The sequence below is a fragment of the Heterocephalus glaber genome, unplaced genomic scaffold (genome assembly GCF_053883595.1).
Source record: "Heterocephalus glaber isolate CG9 unplaced genomic scaffold, H.glaber_assembly_v1.0 deba00001608, whole genome shotgun sequence".
Classification (NCBI taxonomy): Eukaryota; Metazoa; Chordata; class Mammalia; order Rodentia; family Bathyergidae; genus Heterocephalus; species Heterocephalus glaber.
Window position 1 is genome coordinate 35,654,449 of NW_028258379.1, and position 7,126 is coordinate 35,661,574.

Sequence of the window (7,126 nt, forward strand, 5' to 3'; positions counted from 1 at the left end):
GGATCAAACACCTGACGCAGAAGGGCCAGCACCTGGAGAGAAACAGAAGCAGGAGGGTTTCTCCACTGGCCCTCTTCCTGGAGTTCCTGTAAGAGTCTTTGGCAACAGTAAGAAGCCCTGGGCTTGGGAAACATCATTTTTCCTGGAATAAATAAGAACAAATATCTTAAAATTAGAAATTGGACTATTTTCAACATTTACTGGTTTAGGAAATCTTGTCAGTCTTATCTGTCCTATTAATTCTTTCAACTCTTTAAGTAATAAGAGGCTCATAGGAGAATGGCATGGCAGCAAGACAATCCTTTGGGCTCCAAAGAAGCTATGTCACTGCAAAGGGGGCACCTGGGGGGTCATTCCTTAAAGAACTCCAGATGCTCCCAGAAGTCAAGGACTCCCCAGTGAAATAAACCAACAGTCCTATTATTTTAACTTAAGAATTTTGAATTTCTGGGCTTTTAACTCAGAAAGACTAAAAATCTTATTATTTCAGTCTGTAATTTTGGGGGATTCAGCCTGTGAGGGATTTAATTTTCAAACTAGCCTTTCTCACCAGGATCCCGGTCATGACAGAAATGAGCATTTGGGCACCTGCCATGCTGCTGTTCTTGAGTGGAGAGTACTTGTCTGTTCTGTCTTCCACCATTCGTCTCATCGAAGAGCCCATGATGGCCGGGTCAATGGCCATAGAGCACCCCAGCAACCCAGGAGCCCAGACAGAGGAGCGGGGCTGGTATCAGACAAGGGGTGGTTGGTAAACATGGACCAGACTGACCAGACTGGCTGTGGGTTTCTTTGCCCATTTCTGGCAGCATCACACACCACTTCTTGTAGTCCTCTGGGTTAGGAACATGGTAACCTTGGGTAGGTCAAGGTCGTACTTCTTCCTGCTTTTCCTTCCAGGTGGATGGTGCTTAGTATCATCACCATGCATGAACCTTCCTCCCCTGGATTTCCTCCACCTCTTTCCTGGCTGGTAAATATGGAAACAAACAATGTCTATGGAGCAAGACTTCCCTTTTCCACAGAACAGGATGTCACCAGCTGCCAGCATGGGCAGGTGAGACTGTCCAGAAGGGCTCATGCCTGGTGTGGTAACAACCAGACAGACATTGTAGACTTGATAAAGGCTGTGGGTTGGATCTGGAATGTCCCCCAAAGACTTGGTCCCCAATGTGGCAGTAGGAGAAGGTGATGGGAATGTCCAAGAGGCAGGGCCTAGTGGGAGGAAGTTAGGTCATTGGAGCACATCTTCGAAGGGAATTGTGGGGTACCAGTCTCTGTCTGCCTCTCTTTGTTCCTGGCAGCCATGGGGTAAGTGGGTTTCCTGGGCCATGTGCTCCTCCCAAGATGAGCTGCTTCAGCACAGGCCCAAAGCACCAGGGACACTTGATCACAGACCGAAAGTTCCAAACTGTGAGTTAAAACACACTTTCTTCTTTTTAAGTTAATCAACTTGGGTATTTTGTTACAGTAATGGAACTCTGACTAACCTTCTGATTTTTTGGCTCCTCTCTCTGCTCATTATGAAAATAAGTAGAGCAAAGGGTTGATGCAGCAGAGAAGTCAGACATATCTATTTCCACTGGGGTTTTTACGCACTCTTAGGTCTTGTGCAGGGGACAGAGAGAGCCACTCTATCCTAGAGGGAGAATCCCACCAGCACCCACCCCCATTCGCAGAGAATCTCTCTTTGTCAGGAACCATCCACCCTGTGTGTGTCCTCTTAGCCATCCACAGGAATAGCGACTGCCTGGTAACACCTGGCACCTGTGCTATCTCAAATAATCAAAATAATGCTGACTTTTCCCTTAGGAGATGGAGGCTCCAGGAGGAAGGGCAGCTGCTCAAGGTCACCTGGCTCCAACCTGAGGGGACTGGAACTCCATCCAAGTCAGGCTGATGTCTGAGCCTGAGGCTCATTCCATGGAGGTCAGAGTTCTTGTCCTCTATGGCCGGCTGGAGCAGACTTGGGACCCCTGGGTTGTGGCTACCCTCATGTAGGCATCAATCCCAGGGATTTTCAGGCCTCTGGGAGGCTCAGGCCCTGGTCTGAAGGCAAAGCCTGGTCTGAAGCTTTCTGGAAGGAGACCCCATTAGGATCAAATGCCATGGTGCATAGTGCACAACATCGTGGACACAAAAGCACCACACAGGGCCCAGGGCTGAGCTAGTGTCTTAGGCAAGGCTACAAACAAACACAAAAGGAAGATGTACCCTGGCCCCTTGGTTTTACATTTCAATGCTTGCAAAGGCTTTGCTGTCAAGGATGCCTCCTGCTCATCTTTAGAAGTTCAACTTGAATTAGGATTTGACAAGGAAGTCAAGTCCTTTGCCACTGTTTTCTTCTCTTTCAAGATTAAAAGAAAAATCTAAATATAGACTGCCTTCTGCTTAGCATAGTGCCTTCCCAGCATAAGCAGACTGACTGCTCTGTCAGCTGAACAAAGTTGCACCCCTCGGCTGCAGGCACCTGAGCCACTGCGTCTCTGCCTGGTCCTCTTTGATGCCCACCTGTCAGGCCTGTGGAAGTGAAGGAGGCCCATGCACAGCCTGGTCAGGCTTTGTCTTCCGGAGGAGGCTTCACCCCTGCTTGGCTTTGAACCTCCTCTTCTTTGTTCTGCCTTCCTGGCTTTGGCTTGGCAGTTCTGAGCTGCACCAACCTGCCCAGCCTCCTCCCTCAGGCTCTCACTGCCTGCAGATAGCCTTCTATGGGGCACCCCAAGGCCTTTGGGAGACAACAGAGCCCAGTGCCCGCCCCCGCCCTGTGTGGTGGCCCTCTTGTCAAGCCCCAGCCCCTCCTGGAATGGGTCCCTGTGGCTGCATCTGCACCAGTCAACTCCTTACCCTAAAAGCTTAAGGTAAGGGACCCACAGCACTGCCTCCTCCTGGAAGGCCCCAGGGTTCCTCCCAACTTCTGAGTCTCCTGTGGCTCTGATCACAATCAGTTTCTGACTCTGCAGAGCACATCTCTTGGGCCCGTGGGTTCTTCCTTGGTGATAAACCGTCTTCTGCTAGAACATGCTCTCCCCAAAGGCCAGGAGCACATTTTCTCCTCCTGGCATGGGGACTGGTTCTAGGAACTCACACTGGCTACGTCCCCAGCCCTGTTAATTTTTTTTTTAATTTTGAGACAGGGTCTCTCTTAGTCACTAAGTTGCCCAAGCAGGGCTCCAACTTTCAGTCCTCCTGCCTCAGCCTCCCAGAGTATTGAAATTATAGGTGAACACCAACATACCCATGGCAGGACCACTTTTAAGGACATAAAAAGCCCCTTCTGCTAGCCCCCAGCATGGGGCCTCAGACATAACTGGACTCAGTGACACCCCTTGGAGTGACCTCAGTTCATAGACTCTGTGCAACCTTGGAAAGGTTTAAATTTATTAAGCTCTGGAAATTGTAGCAATATTAAATTTACCATCTTAACAATTTTTGAGTGTATAGTTCAGTGGCATTGAGCACTTGCACATTATTGGGTAACAGTCACCACCTTCCATCTCCAGAACTCTTTTTGTCTTGCAAAATATTTAAATTAACTTTATTCAGTAGTAACTCCCATTTTCCCTTCCCATGGACACTGGCAACCCTCATTCTACTTTGTGTCTCTGTGATTTTCACTACATCACCTCATGGAAGTGGAATTTGACCTACCACATTTATCCTTTTGTGACTGATTTATTTTATACAATGTCCTCAAGATTCATTTATTTTGTAGCAGGTATCAGAATGCCCTTCCTTTTTAAGGCCTGAATAATATTCTATTGTAGGTACATATTACTTGCTTTGTATATCCATTCACCAGTTAATGTGCACTTAAGTTACTTCCACTGAAGTGACCATTCCTTTTCTTTCCCTTTTCTTTATTTTCATTTTATTTTTAGTTGACAATAATGCTTATTGGAGTATAATATAATGCGATGATACATTATGCACTGCGGAATGACTGAGTCAGGCTGATCAGCATATCTATCACCTCACATGGCTGTCATTACTGTGTGGTAAGAACATTTAAAATCTAGAAAATCCTATGCTCTGAGAAATAGGGAACAGAAAAACAAATGCCACATAATCTCACATATATGTGGAATCAGAAAGTAGAGAGTACAATGATCTTTCGCAGAGGCTGGAGAGTGGAGGTGGATGAGGAATGGGAAACAAAGAGTATAGTATTTAGTTAGGAGAGGCAAATTCCACCCATTGGCTACACACTGTAGTGACTACTGTGGTTAATAATGTATTGCTTATTCCAGAATGACTTTTCTCAATGACCCCAATTTAGAGGTGTCATTTTCAGGAATTCTATCCCCTATCATCAATAAGAGAGGACTAAGATTGGCCTTTAGCTCAGGCTGTGCAGATGTGTGTCTTAGATCAGGACCTCAGGCCTCCTTGGACCTGGGATTAAGGATGGCATCCCGAAAGGTGAGTGCAGGACACGGGGCCGTTTGCTGCCTTCCACTGTGGGCCCTGGTGGCTGGGTAAATGGTGCCCACTGCTCTTAGCTTTACAGGTGACCATGGACACAGCAAGGTCTGGAGCCCTTTTCTCCTGGGAGGCTCCTGGAGGAGACTTTCATAATTCTTCAGTGAGTGTCACTCTTCCCACCACTGGGGTCTGCAAACTTTGCACCCTGCACTGCAGGAGGTTGTAGATCCACTTTCTTGGCTTCGTGTTTGTTATGCTTTTTCATGCCCCTGAATGAAAATGGAAAACACTTTGTTAAATGCATTATGAGACTCTCTTATTGCACTGATTTTACTCTCTCAAATCTCTCCTGGCCCTTCCCTTTGGCTGGATTTAAGAAATGCATCTGGAGCTGCATTGTGCTAGGGTACAGGGCGAGGAGCTGGCGAGTCTCTGCCCTTAGAAATTCACCACTGACAGGGAGTCCATGCAGCAGCCCAGTCATCTCTACAGGCACAGCAGAATGGGGTGCAAGCCCCATCCTGTGTTGCTCCATGTACTTAGTGTACGAGGCTGCAGGACTCGAAAGGTGAACACTTGGCCTTTGGTTGCATGACCTCGAGAAAGCTCCATGGCAGTGAGCCTTGGTTTCTTCAGCTGCACAAGGGACATAATATCTACCTTGAAGGGCTCTTAGGTCAGCAATCAAGACAATCAGACTACTGGTTCATGTAATGACATGGATATACATGAACACCAAGAAACCAGGCTCAAAAGACTGCACACGTATATGATATTCTGCAAAAATCCAGACTTCTGAGTGCAAAATCAGTTGGATGGGCATGAAGGGGACGAGGAAGGTTCAGTTGGTGGAGATGATCCCCATCCTAACAGTGGTGGTGGTGAATGGCTGGGTAATTTGCCAAGTCTTGGAACAGCTTGCCTTGAAGGGGAAATTCACTGGCAAACATAAAAGAAGCGAGCACCGGAAATTCTGACATGCTGTCATTAGAGAAAAAATTATTTTTTTCTGTTCAAAACAAAGAGAAGATCTGCTGGGGAGTAGAAAGCCCCAAGTTCAACTCCAACTTCTACTTCTGGGTAGGTCACAGGGTTATGATCTTGAGGACTACACCTCGTCCCTGGATCATCTGGTCCCTCTTTGCACAGTTTCTCTGCCTTTCTGCCTCTTGGTAACCATGCAGTGAGCAGCTTTGCTCTGCCACAGCCTCTCCCACAATGGGCCTTGTAGCCAGCCCACCATGGACTGAATCTTCTGAAACCATGGCCAAAATAAACTTCTCCTCCTTCAAGTTGCAGGTAATGGGTATTTTTTTCCCCAGCAACAGAAAAGCTGATTATTACACCAGCAAATCTAGGGAACTAGGGAATCGCTGGAGATCAAAAAAGAGAACCTTAGGCTAATAAAATATCTGGTACATTCCAGAAGCTGAAGACCTCTGGGGTTGGGCTCTGAGGGCAGAGGAGAGACAACTAAATAGGCTGAGTCAGCTGGTCTGCTCTGCTAGGTATTTCTGGCCACAGAAAGATACTTCCACCTGACTGGGAAGCCCTTGAGAGTTTTAATATTAACCTTTGGGTATGTATCCAGAAGAGGGTGGATACCCATAGGAAATGAAGTCAACAATTCATGAAGACATCTGAGTCTTACTATTCACAACAGTCAAGATGTGGAAACTGCTTAGTTCACGTCAGTGGACAGGTAGAAAAAGACACTTTAGTATACATGCACAATGGGATATTATTCAGCTACAAAAAGTAGGCCCTGCCATTTGCTACAACATGGCTACCCAGTGGACACTGTGCTGAGTGAAGAGAGCCAAATACAGAAAGAGAAATATTAAAATATTGCATGCTCCCACTTATCTGTGAAATCTGAAAGAAGTCAAATATATGGAGATAAATAATAAAAATTTGTTTACCAGGGCCAGGGTGTACATAGAGAAGGAAAAATGAGAGAATAAAATCTTGGAGAATAATCTCCTTTATAAGTGTCTTTATGAGGTGTGACAGAAATTACAGTGTGTGCTGCTGGTGAGAGCCATCCAGTCCGAAAGGTAAGCTCATGAAAATATGCTGCTGTCTTCATTCACCTTACTCGTCAGAGACATTGTGTGACTTCTGGCTCTTCCCCAAAGTCAAAATGACCAGGAAAAGTAAATATTTTGAATCAATTCAGGGCATCACAGGACTCATGACAGTGCAGCAAAGACATGGATGAAAGAGGACTTCCAGACCTGCTTTTCAGTAAGCGGCAAGAATGATGGGATAAGTGTGTTTCAATTGAGTGGGGGCAGTTTGAGGGGGGATTAATGACAATGTGCCTCTTATTCTTAAAATTTTTTTAAAAACTTTAACATTCACTGTATATATTTTTTATTCGTTAGGTTTATTGGTACATTTTAAGTATACAATATGATGACATTCATCACTGGGAATTTGGGAATAAAGTCTTACATAATGTATCTTGGATCTTATTTTTTTCCCCATTCCTCTGCCCTTCCTTCAACTCCTCTACCCCTCCCTGTTTACAAAGATGTTGTTTTCGTTTTTCCTTTTCTCATATTTTTTCCTTTCCCTTTTTTTCTTTCCTCTACCCCTCCCACTTCCCTTTCTCCTTCCCCTTTGGGGCTTTTCTTCCTATTTCACATTATCTATTATACATTTTTGATCCTCATTTACACTTTCAGGTTCTCACACCAGA